We start from the raw sequence: 13,909 nt of genomic DNA, 5'->3' as shown, positions 1-13,909 counted from the left end.
GTCAAGTAGAGAGGACTGGATCCAAAGTCAGAGCTTTAAACTACTGGTGCAGCAAATAATAATACTGAAAATAACCTGAAAAGCTGGACAAACTATTTTATTGCATTATTTTCTCCTCTTCTTTTTATCTGCTGTCACCATAAAGGTTTCGGTTTTCACTTTCAATGAATCATCATTGCCAGACCCAAAAATGCCTGATCTCAATCTCACAGTAGACATTAACCTGTGGACATAATTCCCAAAAGATCAGGGTGCCTCAGTCCTTCCAAGGAGTCCCTGAGATTTATGGCAGCAAGACACCCAAGAACGAGGAGATGACACCAAATCCTGAAGCCAGAAGACAGCTCCCTAATCAGCGAGGTGCACTCTCAGCTCCTCTGAAGGTCTTTATCAGATGGCTGTTTATTTAAGAGGGGCCATTTGCAAAGCCCAGCACTGCAGAGGTGGTGTGTTTGCATGGGCTGTGGTGACACCCTCTGTGCTAGCACAAACCCTGATCATACTTGGTCTCCCCTCATCCGTTTGTGCAGCCTTGCTCTGCAAGCAGATGCTAAATTCTTTCTTGACTTTCAAGAACATACAGATCTTCCTTTGAAATAATCATTAATTCACTGATTCTGCAAGTAATTTTCTCTCTTGTAGCAGCATTTAATTAAAAAAACATCCGCTAAGGCCAAAACTACCAGGGGCAGACCTCCAGATGACACATACATGGAGAATTAGCTCACAACACTCGCAACACAGAATCAGCTCCAGTGCCCCAAAATGCAACCACACTAAGAGTCTTTTAAAACAGTGCCAATTACTTCAGAAATGTTGCCAGCAAAACTAACTGGTCACAAGCAGTCCCCAAGTTTGGGAAAATGGCATCTTGGACTGCACAAGAGTGTTCTGAGCAAATCTCAGCTTCCTGTCAACACGTATATTTAAACCTCTGACATTTTAAAAGTTGACCCTATGGATTGATTGTAGGCAGTTCAATATAAGAATTCAGCACATTATACTTGATATTTAAACTTCCTATTTCAGATTATAAATGTTGACAGATTTATCTATGACTGCAGTTAACTGGAAAGTATCTGCCCTCTTATTTCAAGTTTCAACCTTTTCCCTATTATTGTAAATATTTATCACACATTTTTTAAAGTTGCTCAAAATATTTAAAATATTTTTTCTAGCACCGAACAAAAACAATCAAAGCAATTCCCTAATCAAAGCAATTCCCTAATCAAAGCAATTCCCTAACATTTTTCATCGAGTACTTTGTCATAAAGTCCTTTGATTAACGCTGAAACTTTTCAAGAAATTTTCAATTTTCTTGGAGAATTGATTGAAAACCATGTCAATAGCAATTCTTTAATCACTCTCCTCTCCCATGAGTCTTATACAGACTCATGATATTGATTTTATTCTCACTTTAAAAGTAGAAGTACATGCAGTTGAAATCTTTAAGTAAAAATTCTTACTCAACACTTGTCATAAAACCAGTAAAGAGCAATATATTAAATTTTTTTTTAATTTTTTAGCAAGGCTAAAAAATATTTTTCAATGACATCACTTAAACATGAAAGAAACATTCATTTGAAATCAAAGTCACTTTAGATAATATATTAATAAAGCATTTTGAAATATTTTCATTCTACTTTCCTCTATATTTTCTTTCTTATTCCAGCTGCAAATAGAGTACAAGTGATTTTGGGAATAATATTTTTGTATCGATTTTTAATATGTAGTTTCCTGACAAAATATTAACACTCATTACTGCAGTTTACTTCCTATGAGCAACAACAGCAGTAATCATTAGAACATGACCAAGGAAGCTCAAGTTCACTCAGGGCTCTCTTGCCTGGAACAAAACAGAGACAGTACTTTGTGTTCTTCAAATTCTCTACAGACTGCAGTCCACTAGGATTTATTTAGGAGTAGGATAACACCACTGAAAGAGAATGCTTAACTCAGAGGGGAGTAGCAGCACGGGTCACACTGCAGTCCTCTGGCACTTCTTCATACCCTGCATTCAGGGCTTGCTGCAGCTCTGCCACACACCAAGGGAACTGCACAGGGACAAAGCCATCCCCAGCACCTGATCCAGTCCAGGCCCTGCTGGATACACACAAAGAACTGGCTGGTGCTTTCCCCTCTTCCCAAGAAATTCATGCCTGCAAGCAGACCATTTTCTCTTCACAGTCTAAGCAGGGAAAACTAGAAAGCAAGAATCACTTTGTTTCAGTCACATTCACAGTAACATGCATATCAACATATAAAACAAACAAGACATTGTCTGGAAATTCAGAAAAAATTGATGATATCTTTACTGAGACAATCACCACGTAAATGCATTTCACAGCCTAAGACTACAATATAAGTGACAGCTAAAGAAAGATAAATCAGCTCATGTTTATTTTTTCAGGCAGCAGAGCTTCAGACCAAGCCTTGGGTGGTCACAATTACATCACAGTATCTTGCAGTGGTAAGCAAAACCTGCCTTCTAGCAGGTGGAAGCAGGCTGCCAATTTCTGGTGGCAAAAGGTAAGCAACAAATGCCAGAAACCAGCATGCAAATAAGCAAGAAGGAAGCTTTTGCTCTCTGGAGCAGTTATAGGAGTCAAGGATGGTATGTTCACTCAGCGTATCATCTGCTTGGATCCCTCTATTTATATTCAAGATAGATTACATACAATTACTATGTTTCTATGAAACCTAATTAATCTATTTAGTGCCATCACTTCTCTCTGACAACCCCCTGCACAGAAGTGAAAGTTTGTTTACTACAAAGTTTTGCCTGTTTGAACTGAAGTGGTTTTCTTCCTTACACTAGATTATTACACTCTGCAAAGCCAGTGAGACAAATCCAAGTATCTGTGTCCTTCCTCTGTGCAGTCACTGTGGCGTAAGTCTGATACCATTAGAGAAGCTTCTCTGAGGTTAAACAGGGCATGACTTTCAATATTTCTCCCATGATAATGTGTAGTGAAAGTTCAGTACTCCAGAGTGGATTTTGATGGCTCACTGCAATGTAGTTAATGGGAACATGGGACCCAGCCAGCTGAGAGGACCGTGGCCTCAGCGTGGAGGGACATTTATCCATGCAGACCAAAGGTATGTCACAGGACACATTCCTCCCCCAGACATGAAAACTCTTTGGGAAAGATATTGGCCCAAAAATTGCTGACATGGGGATCCTGATCTGGGCACTACTTTCTGTAGCACTGCTTGACTCAGTGCTCACTGTCACCTTCCAGCCTGGCTCCCAAGTGTTTCATCTCCCTGAACCACCCAACCACTACTAAGACTCCACCTTCCTCTTCTTCCCTTCTCCCATTACACCTTCCCTTGCCTCACCAGAAGGTAGCAGATAATTGCCAGAAATCATTGGGACAGGCAGGAAATTGTACTTTCCTTCTGGGCAAAATACCCAAAGGAGCCTGAAGCCATCTCTAGCCCTCCAGTGCTTTCCTCCCCTGTGCATGGCTCTGAGCTAGGACTGTTCTAAGCTGTCTGAATCATCAGCTAACCCTCTAAAGAACTTGCCTCCTCTCACCCCTTCAGCATTCTGCCAGCCCTACTCAAATCCCCCAGCGATGCAGGGCAACCTCTCACCAGCAGCTAGGGAGCTCAGCTGAATGCATTGATTGTTCCCTAGACACTGTTTTGAGGCTGATCCACTAATCAGACACAAGAAAGCCCTGGGGAAGCTCCCAGGAGCCATCCTTGGAGTAAAGCCTGCAATTTTCCTTCACACTAGCTCCCCAGGCCACAGCTACAGACAGCACAGAAGGGACAGAGTAGGAGCCTGCATTAAAAAGCAGGATTACAGGATGCCACTGCCCTCTCAGCCCCTCACCTACCCCAGCCTATTGGCCTTTGGGGGTGGGGGTGACTCAGCAATAGCCAGAACTGTGTGCTATTACCAACACATTTCCAGCTACAGATGCCCCTGCACAGCACCAGGAGTGCTGCCTTGGGAAAAATTAACTCCATCCCAGCCAGACCCAATACAACATCTCTGGCTGCAGACTCACAAATTAGACCCTTTAATGTACCTCAGGATACACCCAAATATTCAGAAAGTCTTCTCAAAATAAGACTTTCTCAATATTTTATTATTAGATATTGATATTTGATATTAATATTTGATATTAGATTCTTGTCTATTCTGATCGACATCTTCAATTGGAAAATTAAATAAACTGGAAAAGATGCTGGGGAGAGAAGGAAAACACACTGGTTGCTGATAATAAACAAGCATGTGTTGCAAGCTTTCCCCAGGCCCTTGGCAACCAAAAAAGTCACACAAGAGAGCACAGGGCAATTGGACAAGTGGTTTAATAGGATGCTTCCAGAGCAATAGCTTTAGGTGGATAAGGGAAATCTTTGGTACATTCCCACATCTTCACCATCCTGTACTGGTATTACAGACCCCAGATAAAATCCAGGAAGACTTCAGACAACTTGTATTCAATTCAAAGTAAATAAAAAAATCTAAAGAGACCTTTACCTTCATGTCACTTTTGTTCTTCATTTGTTATGCCCATATTAGAAAGTAAAATAAGTTAGGGCCTATTTATTGATCCAGAGACCACTTGGAACATCAGGGTCTGCCTCCATCTGGATGAATTTCCTTTCTCCCCAAGACAAGGTGCCAAAAGCAAACATTCTTGAGCTACCCAATCTGCTAAACCAGGTCTGAGTTTGTCTGAAAATGTTCCTTGGCATGGGACACAACAATGCTGGGGACACCAATGGCTAAACCATCACCTTCTCACATCAGGCCAAGCATCCAGGAGCAGGGAGCATCCAGGAACATCCTGGCATGTAAAATGAAACAGGCAAGGCACATTCCCCCTGAGGTGGGTGCTGGGGTCCCACAGACAGAATTTGTCATCATTCCTGGGCCAGCACCACAAGTTTATTGGAGAAAAGTCACTGGCTGGAAGCCCAACCTCTGACAGATTAGTGTCTGTCCTAGAGGCAGAAAATCTGGCCCACAGAGATTAAAAGTGCTCTGCCTATCCTTCTTTGTCAATAAGCTCAGGGATGGATGACATGCACAGACCAGCCCTGGCAGCAGGGGAGGTGGCAGTGGACGAGGCTGTTTTACTAAAGCAGCAGTGCTGTCCCTCAGCCCCCTGCCTGCCTTCCACACACACCTTTCCTTTCCACTGCAGGCTTTCCATACAAGGAATCTCTCTTTGCAAACAGACCTGGTGCTAGAAGAAGGACATAATCTTTGGCACATTTCCTGGGGGTGCTTTGATAATGAAAAAGAGTTAAACAGTGGCAACACCTGACTGGACTTCCTGCTTTCTTTTTATCATTTTAATTAATTTTTTTTTTTTAGAAATTGTTTTAAAAAAACACCAGAAAAAACCCAAAACAACAGTGAAATATCAGTCTTCAGATAAAAGCAATTTTGAAATCTGATGCTTATTTAGCTCTGTAGGCACAGTGGATATTAATAATTCAACAAAATATTATAGTCATTACTATATTGGCAGTATCACAACAGTGCATTTTAGCAGAATTTCTCTCCAAATCTCATTGCAACAGCCATTAATAAATAAAATGCAATTCACTGCATTAAATGTGTTGTTTAAAGGCTAAATATTTCATCAGAGCTAATTCATTTTAAATAATGACTAGGACTCTCCTCCCAGCACCAGGACAAATCTCAGCTCTGTACACTTTCTACACTTAGAATGAAATTACGTTTCAAAAAGCAAACCACAAATTGAATTCAACTGGAACATCTATGCAGCTGCTCTTAGATTACAACCCACTGCAGACAGATGGATCACATTCAAACAAGCCACAGGTCTCATAACTTTGTTATGCTGCTTTTGCCACCCAAGAAAATTAAGATTGAAAAAATACAGTAGAACTGTTTGCATTTATTGCCTGCCTTGAACAGTGGCCAACATCTGATTCCCTGCGGGAAGGAGAAAAAAAAGGCACATTGGTCCAGACCTCAGCTGCCAATAGCTATAGATAACAGTGCTCACCCAGTGCTTCCCACCACTCCCCCCAGGGCTTTGCCCCTCACAGGTGGGAAAACTGAGGCACAGAGGGAAACAACTTGTCAAAGGTTTATGTAAGGCCTAAAGGTTGAGTTCCCACATATTTGTCCATCCTGCAGGAGTGCTGCACATTAAAGCTCCATCCCATTGCCCCCTAAGGCACTCATGACTGCCTTCCAGTTGCAGCTTTCAAATGCTACTTTTTTTTTACCCTATAGTTTTTTCTTGTACCTCAGGAATGAGACCAAGTAATTTAGATCTCAAGTGTAACTCCCCCTCCATTCTCAAACACACCCAACCTACCCAACCATAAACTGGTGAATTTCTAAATCAGGATGAAGAAAAGGGAGTTTGATTTTAGTTTCTATCAACTGGTATCATTAACAAAAAAAAATGTTAAGAAACCCATATTAAAAATTAAATACATGACAACCGAAACTGAAAAAACTCAGACAAATAAACAAACAAAAATCATATGTGCATTTCACTTTTTAAAGTTTTCAGTTTACAAACATCTTAAAAAAAAAAAAAAAAAACAAATGAAAAAACCCCCAACAAACTAACAAACACAACCAAAAAACACTCTCTAAACTACCTGTAATTTTCTGGCCACATCCAGAACAGTGTGTGTGTGTATCCACCCTGCTGACTTACAAACTGACGTCAGCAAGGTAATTCCTGTAATTAACAGAAAACAACGTGACCTTACAATCAAGCCCTGCATCAGACACCATAATCTCTGTTTTTACCCGTGGAGCTCACTGCTTTCCTCCAACAAGAGCACATAAAGCTGCAACCTTCTTTTCACTGACTAGATACCAAGACAGCATAGCACAAAGAATCACAGGAGCAGTATCTTCAAGTATGACTTTCTACACTAAAACAGCAATTTAATAAGGCCAGCATATTTTGTATCTTCTAAACTGTGCTGAGTTTGCTTTCGTAACTATGTAATAAATATTTTAAATTTTGTTAAAATTTTTAAAAAATTAATTTTGTTTTAAACTTTTAAAATAAAAGTATCAAGTTTCCATTAAAAAATTCTTTAAACAATTTCTTAAAATTTAGGGAGATGTGATTTTATTTTGTTGGTTGGTTGTGGTTGTATTTGTTTGTCTTTTTCAAACCAGAATGCAAATCCATGCTTGGTCCAAGTCAAAACCTGGGGAGACCTGTCAGGATGGTGGTGGGTCTTAGGGATTAAACCCAAATTATTTCCCTTCTGCCAACCAGCCCACACGTTCTCAAAAACACCAAGGCAAGCAGTCAGTTATTTACAGAGCTCTCTGTACTACATATTCTTGATTCCAGAGAGGTGCCAGATACAATTCACTGCCAGATACAGCTGTGCTACTGAGCAGTGTGACATTGGGAATAGATGGACTTTTGGTCTCGTCCAGCACATCTGATCTTATGATCCTGGGCACATGTCCAAACCCCATTAAAGTCAATAGAAATGCAAAGAATTCACTGGCTTTGAGTCAGACCTTATATGACAGTGGACAAGAACAGCTAGAGATATTTAACCTGTCAAGGAGAAGAGTTAATGGGAACTTGCTCTAATAAATATACCACCTCTGCTGTACTGCCTGCTTGTGCTTTAAGTCATTCATCCTCAAGGGCTAAGAAGCCTTAACTCCTGAGCCAAAACCCAGATTATTTCCCTCAGCATTCATCAAGGCCCTATAAAGCCCCAGTCAGACAAGCCAGCAGGACTTGAGCTAGAGGGGAACCTAAACCCAGGAGCAGTGAAGGACCAGCACAGCAGGGCTAGAGAGGTCACAGCCAGCAATGGAATTCGTGAAAGTGACTCAGAGCTCAGGCAATAAGCAAAGCAGCAATAGAACACACCACAGCACAAGCCAGGATGGTCTCTACCAAGGCAGTAAAGAAGCTCATTTTTGTTTGATGTGCTGTTTGAACACTTCTTGGTGGAACTTTGCAAGTGAAGCCCTCATCACCACTCATAGCTGCTTCTAAAGGACTGCATTCCTGGATTGCTCGACACCTCTGCTTCACCAGGCAGCTTGATGGCTTCTGACTCTTGGTAATTTATCACTGTGTTAATGCTCTCCTGGTTGCTGTCTGTTATGAAACACAGGTAGAAGCACAGCCTTGCAGATGGAAGAGGCTTTCAAATTCCATCATGTGCAAGCCTGCCAGCTGCCAGAGAAGAGGAAGGCACGTGGGTCTAATTTTCATCTTACTGACATTTCATCAGTGTATCAGCATTGACTTTGAAGGTATTACTGTTGCCCTACTCAGCATCACGAAGATGAAAAGTACGCCCTTGAAATAAAACATGCTGCTCTGACAGGAGCTCCTGCTTCATCAAGCTAAGGTCCTTATCAAGATTTTATTGCAATAGCAAGGATTTAAACCAAGCACAGCAGTTTTATTGAAGAGAGAGAACAAAAGACAAACCAAAGGGTTCCAGTGACAAGTTACTCCAAGCAGAAGTGAGAGATCCAGAACACGATTTCCAGTCTGGCAGAGATCACTCACAGCACTTGGTCTGTCTGGCCAACTCTGTGTACTCTTTATCTACCCAGCCAAAAAAAAAAAAAAATTTCCTCATAGCAGCTGTTTCTACAACAAGCACAGAAGAGGCTGGCAACCCCAGCTCATGGCTACAGCATAGCACAATGTTTAAAAGCCTGGTTTGCTAGTTTATTACAAACTGTTCCCTCCCTCCAACTTCCATTCAGGAGGTGTTTGTGACCTCTCAAAACATTTACCCCCAGATGCAGTGAAGATATTTAGCTAAGCAGTGGACCAGGAGCCCACAGTGGCACAAAAGACTTTGAGAGACTCTGTGCGCATCAGGAAGGGATCCTTGTCTTCTCCCAGAACAAGCCCAACAGCATTTAGGATACCATGTAACACTGAGATTTTTATTCTAAATATTCCAAAAGAACAGAGACTTGGTAAATTCCAGCTTGGTAATTCTTACCCTCAAGTGTCCAAATCACTGTTTTTATTGCTAAAGCACATGCTAGTGCTCTTGAACATCCAAATTTCTCATCAATGCAAGAAAGAAAGATACTTGCCCATACTAAGGCAATACTTGAGTCTTCCTTCGTTAAGTCACAGACTTAGTCATGTTCCCCACAATCAGACAACTCATTTTCACTGGCCCAAGTTCAGGACAATAGAAAAGAAAATACAAGACAAATGAGGGGAAAAAAGTCACAGGCACAAATTAAAGGAGCTACATAAAGACACTTAAAGACCCACACCGGTAAAACTAAGGCTGCACATAGAAATATTCACACTAGCAGAAATAAAGCTCTACTAAAGCAACATCAGCATAAAATCACCATAAACCAGAGTGGATTTTAGAACACTAATATGGGCTGAAGAGTACCCTTGAAAGGCTAATATGCATTTACTGACATCCTTCCTCTCCCTTCAGTTAAGGCAAGACAGACCATTTAGTCAGTGGTCTAAAGCTTTAGTTTGCAAGACAGCAATTTATACACCCTGGCAGGTGAGAATGACCCATTCAGCCTAAAACAGAAGGAGAAAAGCCTCCTGACAGCATTTCTCTGCCCAGTTCTTGTCTCAGACAACTCCAAGCATCATTCAGCCATGGCATGTCTAACCTGAACTGACCATGTCCCAGACTCCTGGGAGTCAGATCATCTGCCTTCGAATAATCACTTTCCTCCCTTCTTCCCCAGCAGGACTTAGGCACAAAGCAGTACATCATCCAAACACTTTTTAAGTTCCCAGTGACTGTGCATGCCTTGCTCAGGGGACTGATTTTTTTTCCCCCCCCTCTGGTGCTAATTCCATCTCTTAGGTTCATTTTCTGTCCATGCCCTGGGCAGGAGCTGCCATAGCAGAAGGATGCCCAAGGAAAATGCATCAGGACAAGTCAGGCACAAGCGTGCCTCTGGAGGCAGAGAATTTAAATAAAGAATGGACCTAGAAAAGCTACCAGCTTCCCTGTAGCCAGCACTGTTAAGAAAAATTCACCACAGGGGACTATCACAGGAGCAAAACACCTTCTGGCCCCACATTCAGGAGAGAGAAAGGAAGCACAAAACCGACCAGTGTGCCACCACAGGGACTGGCAGAAGCTGGTGTCAAAAAGTCTGAAACAACAGAAAAGGCCACATCTGCCCCATCACAACTGATCATCTATGTTCAGTAGAAACAAGCTGCCAGGGAATGCCCATGCTGCCTTCTCTTCAGGGAATTCAAATTCCATATATGCAGGTAAAAACAAATGGCAAGGTTCTGCCTCCTGTATCATTCTTTAAAGACATCAACCTTTAAAGACACAAAATTTGTGCAAGGTGCTGCACATATAGCTGGGTGGGCACAAAGCCTCCCCTGTTCCAAATGTTTATCATTGAACACAGTTTTCTACTTCTTTCTTAAAACCATAAAACTCCACAGGCATTATTTTCCAAAAAAATTAAAAAGCTTTCAACTAATTGCCAGCTCTTTTTTACCTTGCTACCATTTCCTCCCATCTCCTGATCAGTGAGATCTGCAGATGAGAGCAGAGCAGAACTGAACCCAGGGAGGACATGTGCTATAGGAGAGCTCCAAATTCAGCACACCAAGTTCAGCCTAAGGAATCTCGTGTGTAACTAAGGGTTGCCAAATCCAGCTGTGACAGGCATAGAAAAACCTTCACTCTGACTCATACCAAAGCCTGTCCAAGTCACTGCCACTGTGCAAAGGCCACAGCAAAGGAAAGGGACCTGCAAGTACCATATAATGGCATCAGAGCCCCCAAGTTACAGTGGGGGGTGTAGATACGGAACAGAGGAAAAGCAGGAAAAACCAGACTATGGCCCCAAATCATCCCTGGCTACATGGTACTTAGGTTTTCTAATTATATGCTTATATACCTAGTTCTGTAGTTATCAAGTCACATATCCTTACACACATATAAACATAGGCACAGTATCCCCTACATTTCAAAAAACAGAGTTTTCTTTAAACAACATAGTGATTAAAACGGGACTTTAAAAGATGTAAAAAAGCCCAGGAAGATCCACTCTGTCCCCTCCCATTCACCTTTGAGGTATTCCCATGTAGCTGATTTTGACAAACACAGTTAATAGCAGGCTTTGTTTTATTAAACCCATTAGGTACCAAGGGCAATAAATGTTACAGCCAACTCTCTTAGGTAAGAATGTGCAGCATTAGAATGCATGTGTCCCCATGAGACGTGAAACAGAACACTCACACATATATTGACTCACTCCTGTGTCCTGACACGGATCAGCTCTGGCCTCTCACCCCTGTCTCCTCCAGGATGAGCACATGAGGAGAACTCTGGCTCATTCCAGCCTGTCTGAGAACAGCATCCACTAGTCAGTGACTTCCATGGCTGTTAAACTTTGTCTTTGGGAAGGAAAATGAGAATGTTCTCTTCTACAGAAGACATAGCATTCTCAAATGATTCAATATTTTATTGTCTAATATTTGATCTCATTCTGCAGAGTTAGACCTGCCTATTTCCCCTTTCTGTGAGTCATTTTTCCATCTCCCCAAACCAGTTTATTGCATTTTTCCAGGAGCACTACAGGAAGCACAAACAAATATTTTTTTTAAAGCCACAGAAAGCTGAGAGGCATAAGAACAAGACCTCAGTGCAACTCAGAAAGGCAGGCTTTGTTACTTGCAGTATGTGAAGTGGAACAAGCAATGCGGATAATCTGAAATTAATTAAAGGGAAAGGTGGGTACATTGAACCTGCCACAAAGAGGTGCTGTAAAAGCAAACTGAAAATGCTACACTACCAGCAGTGGTGCCTTCTGATTAAAGGAACAGAGTTTCCAGGCAGGATAGCAAAAACCAACGTGGACATTTAATCAAGAAAATTAAAGAGTCCTCAGTGCTGACACTGTAGTTGTGGTTTAGGTGCCTTGAAAAACAAACTTTCTGCTTTGGATCAACAGACCATGCTATGTGTGAGTTAGCACTGGAGGGACAACTTTGGAATCTTTGGACCAATTTGAACTGAACTCAACAGGGGATAAAAGGTCACAGAGGCGCAGAATTCCTCTAAGTTGAGCTGAGTGAAGAAGCAGGCCCCAAAATAATATTTGGCCTGAACCATAAGACACCCAGTATCCACTTTCAGAGCTGGCAGGGCTCCAGCTGATTGATGCATCAATCACAGCGAGCTCTCCAGCACATCTGTAATGCTCAGCCAAGTACACCTTGTGCCACTTTTCACCCCTCCAAACAGGTAGCAGAATGAAGGATCATGACAGAGATGATAGCAAACAGAGAGAAGAGAGTCCTGGGAGGGCACACAGTTAAGTGATTGCAAACTTCTGTTGCTGAACAAAATGACCAGGCATTTTTCTCATTTCCGGTCCTTCGGAGAGCAGACAGATCTCTCAGATCAGATAAAGTGCTCAGCGTGGCTACTGGGCCAGGGCCTCAAAAACATTCAGCAGAAATCATAATTTGGTAGGCTGTCCTGGCCAGATCTTGTTCTGCTGTATTCCATATCCCACATTTTTCTGAAAGCCCTTCAGTTAAAGGCTCAGCTACCCATAAAGTCTGACCATAGACAGCTGAACAATCTCTATTATACCTCTGTGACACCTGATATGGACACTGTGACTGGATGGGGCTTTATCCTGGTGTTGCTTTATCCAGTAGTTGCCAAAATACACCTGAACAAAGAGTCTTTCTTCTGAAATACCAGTTGTCTCAAGTAGCATGGCTATCACACAGGTTTGCAACCTCACTGTCTCACAGGCAAACCTCTTTTCAGGCCAGGTACAAATGTCTTTTTCAGGGGCAGGTGTGCACGTCTGCCTCCCCCACCACACACCGTGAGCACGAGCTGACAGTGCTTCTTTACATGCAGGCTCACCAGTCTTGTGCCTTGCACTGGGGCTTTTGGCCAGACAGAAGTAAAAACCTGCCCCACTGCAAACACAGGTTTATGCAAGTTCAGAGAGCCAGTGTGTCTGTCCACAAGTGCCAGGCCCCACCCCAGACACCCATCTGCACTCCCATCCATGCTCCCACTGTAGAGTCAAGAACTAACAACAGTTTGCTGGTTGGGAATAAAACTATAAAGACACTGTGGGTGACAGAAAAAGAACATTAACCCTCACATACCAGTCCAACCCTCCACCTGGCAGAAGACTGCCATGAGGAAATCCAACCAGGCCTCACCAAGGGGGAAGAAGGAAAATTAATTTGCCCTCTCTCAGGAGTACTTTACCTGCACCTGGTGTTGGGCAAAGACTTTCCCATTTGGCTGTGAAGTGGAACATAAAGGGGAAGGCCACCTTAATGACCAAAGAAGCCTACAAGACTCTTGAACTTTGCATGCTTCTACATTATCCCATGTAAGATTGCACAAACAGGAACACAAACCTACATGTGCTATCATCCTAGAGTATTCCAAACAACCCACATAGCTCAGAGTCAACTCCCACTCCCCTGATCAGACAGATGTGATTCTTCTTCTGTCTGCATTTCCAATGAAAGCTCAAATTCATGGCTCCCATGGTCTCATCATGCTGATTCTCATCCAGCTCAAAAGGAGCTGCAATTTGAAATGGCTTGATCTGCCAGGCCAAGCAGGTAAAGGGATTGGAACAGCAGACAGTGATGATCTTAAAACCCTTTGAGACAGAACTTTGCGACGCTTTAACTTGATCAATCTGTTAATAATTTTAGCTGATCAGGTTCTACTTTTCTACTATTGAGAGCCCTGTTCTTTCCCCTCTTAACGCCTCACCTACTTTTCCTTTTATGCAATCGCTTATAAAAAAAAAATATATACAGCATCTAAGTTGTAGCAGTGAAGTAATGTAAGTCCTTTGTTATTTAGTAGCACATCAATACTAATCTTGCCCAGAGTATATCCCTCTTCTCTTGCATGCCTCAGTTTTCTC

The 13,909-nt window shown here is 42.2% G+C and overlaps 1 protein-coding gene across 2 annotated transcripts in view; it reads right to left on the bottom strand.

Moving 5' to 3' along the window:
- Nucleotides 1-13,909, bottom strand: part of SORCS3 (sortilin related VPS10 domain containing receptor 3) — a 268,866-nt gene that overhangs the window by 242,137 nt on the left and 12,820 nt on the right. The gene's annotated exons all lie outside the window — the stretch shown is intronic.

Source organism: Taeniopygia guttata, chromosome 6 (assembly GCF_048771995.1).
Source record: "Taeniopygia guttata chromosome 6, bTaeGut7.mat, whole genome shotgun sequence".
In the NCBI taxonomy this organism is placed as follows: domain Eukaryota; kingdom Metazoa; phylum Chordata; class Aves; order Passeriformes; family Estrildidae; genus Taeniopygia; species Taeniopygia guttata.
The sequence above is the reverse complement of the archived record's forward strand: the minus strand, read 5'-3'. Positions and strand labels throughout refer to the sequence as shown.